At 43.7% G+C, this 2,981-nt stretch overlaps 1 non-coding gene across 1 annotated transcript; it reads right to left on the minus strand.

Moving 5' to 3' along the window:
• Positions 1–633: 633 nt before the first annotated feature.
• Trnat-ugu lies at positions 634–707 on the minus strand. The gene has a single exon. It is a non-coding gene; the product is annotated as a tRNA-Thr (tRNA).
• Positions 708–2,981: the final 2,274 nt, after the last annotated feature.

The following is a 2,981-nucleotide window of genomic DNA, read 5'->3' on the forward strand; positions in this document are numbered from 1 at the left end:
TCCTCCCGAACGCGGCGTCGGGAGGAGGTAATTTTAGCTAGACTCCGGATAGGGCACTGTCTTTTTAGCCATCGATATCTTTTAAGCGGTGATCCTCCCCCACTCTGTCCCCACTGCTCTCAGCTGTGGACGGTCAGACACCTTTTAATTGAATGCCCCTATTTTAATCCATTACGCTCCCGTCTACAGCTATCGCCTGATCTATCGTCGATTTTAGCAGATGACACGCGCTCAGCCGACCGCGTTCTCCAGTTTATTAGTGACAGTGAAATGACGTCAGTCATTTGAAGCTTTTTTGGGGCCAACCAACCCCTTTCTATAGTGGATTTTTAAGCATTCCTTCTGCCTTTAGTTTCTCAAATTTTATGACTTTGTTCCCATTGCTGCTGGTTTTAAATTTCGTTTTTTCCTGTTTCCTACGTCACGGGCTGGGCGCTAATGACCATAGACGTTTTGCGCCCTCAAACCACAAATAAACAAAAAAAAAAGAAAAACAACACACTGTTTCGCGCTGTGTGGATCTCAATGGTTCACAGCACTGAGGGCTCACGTTATATTTGAATTACAGTTAAATCAGTACCATTAGCTGATGACGGGCGTTGATATACATTAACTGGGACAGTTGAAAATGTGTGCCCCGACCGGGACTCGAACCCGGGATCTAATGCTTACAAGGCAGACGCTCTATCCATCTGAGCCACCAAGGGTACAGAGGATAGCTACAATCGTAGTGCCCCTGCCATTATACCCTTTATTCTCCCGCGCGACCGTTACGGTTGCAGGTTCGAATCCTGCCTCGGGTATGGATGTGTGTGATGTCCTTAGGTTAGTTAGGTTTAAGTAGTTCTAAATTTTAGGGGACCTCACATGTTAAGTCCCATAGTGCTCAGAGCCATTTGAACCTTTATTCGCGGCAGACAATCCACCTAGTCCCGTAAGAGTTCAGGCAGTTCTTGTGCATCCGCACTGAAGAAGGTCATCAGCCAGTTAGCCTTAACGATGTGAAGATGGCATCTGTTCTTTCGGACATTATATTTTGCTGGAACCGTTTGGCTCTGAGCACTATGGGACTTAACTTCTGAGGTCATCAGTCCCCTAGAACTTAGAACTAGTTAAACCTAACTAACCTAAGAACATCACACACATCCATGCCCGAGGCAGGATTCAAACCTGCGACCGTAGCAGTCACGTGGTTCCGAACTGAAGCGCCTAGAACCGCTCGGCCACCGCGGCCGGCTTAGTCGTAATCCATGGATGAAGATATGTTCAGAGAAAAAGTTCACTTAATGGTCGACCGACTGTTGGGTAGCCGTGTTTCGAATGTTATCTGGTTGCTCAGGAACAATTTGAATGATCGGCAGTATCAGGCAGACAATTTGACCGTTCAGATAGCCGTAACCGAAATGAAATACGTGTCATACACATAAGCAAATCGAAATGTGAACGTATTTGTCATAATCTGTGGATGGAGATATGAATTTATCTCCCTTGAATAAGATTTAAGGAATTTTTTGTACAATGTGGCCTCTAAGAGCACTCGACACCGAGGCCCTCTGGCCTCGAAATCAGCCTCTTCTGACAGCCGGTTCGCTGACTCAGCCGCAGGTTAGCCGAACGGCCTATTGTGCGCGGTATTCACGTGGGGGCAACAGAGCGCTAACTTCCACATACCCATCACATCTGCGCTGGCGACCCTCTTACACGTGTACTCGAGGCCGACAACTACATCGTAGTACAGCAAACAATTTCTTGCCCGTTGAAATGGCTAGCCTGCCTAACACATGTACCTTGTTGGGATTCATGGGGAATGGAATACAAGAGACTGTAGTGCAGAGCCATCCAGAGAAAATGGAAACGTTGCGTGCCAATAATAGCTATTAGTTTCTTATTAGAGCGTGTCTGCGATTTATGGATGTCAAAGAATTCTTAAAAAGAACTACTTCTTGTTTGGCACAGTTTTACACTTACCACCTCTCCAAAACAAAAAACAGGCGGATAAACAGAAGTTTAAAATCAAGTAGTATGAGATGAGAGAGAAGAAAACCAATCAGGCTATGTTATCAACATGGCGGCCATTTTGGAAGCCGTCATCTTGAATACCACTCGCACTTTCCAGATTCAAAGAGGATCGTGTCAGGCAGATGGAGATCTACACAGTACAAATAATAGTGCCTTTTATTTAAGCATAGCTATTCACCATGGCGTTGTGTCACACTTTGTACAGGACAAGCAAATGCTTGCGATAACACATGAAGTCTACAGGGTGTGCTTGACGTGTTGTCCAGCATGTAGTAAGGTTGTTGTTAGCCACTTAATCCGGTTCCCATGGACTTTAACGATGTGAAACTTATTAATTAGGAACGTTCTATGCTAAACCTACCTTTACCATGTCAAACTATAATTTCTGAAGCCTTTTAATGTGAAACTCTATAAAGGTGAAATTGTGTAAGATATCTCCTCGTCTTTAATATTTAGCTATGCTACCCTGGAACTTATGAGAAACCGAATATGTGTTCTGTTGTTGTAAAAAATATAAATGGAAACTGTTCCTCGTGGTCCTGAAAATAGATACGTTACCTATGCACCGGAAGATCTGTTCTGCTTTACTACAGCTTTTGAAGTATAATCATCTGTACCTGAGATAAGTCTCGCTGCAGTACAATGTGAGTGCGCTTATTTGTGGAAGGTGGTTTTTCAGTAGTGAACCGGAGGTGGGGTAATGTGACTCAAAAACTTACTTTAATGATATTTTTGCAGTGGAAAGAAAAACAGAAAGAGAGAAAACGTGGTCAAAGTTATTAAAGTTTCAAGAATATACTTCTTTCAGCCAAATTTGTCGGTCAAGACCACGTGGAGGAAAGCATGGAACACAGAAACTATAGTAGTACAACATCAGACATATACGTTGAAGATTTATAATGAAATATGCTTAAAGTCACAGAAGGGAGGGGCTGATACAACACCTTCCTGAACGCATGAAT

The sequence above is a fragment of the Schistocerca piceifrons genome, chromosome X (assembly GCF_021461385.2).
Source record: "Schistocerca piceifrons isolate TAMUIC-IGC-003096 chromosome X, iqSchPice1.1, whole genome shotgun sequence".
NCBI lineage: Eukaryota > Metazoa > Arthropoda > Insecta > Orthoptera > Acrididae > Schistocerca > Schistocerca piceifrons.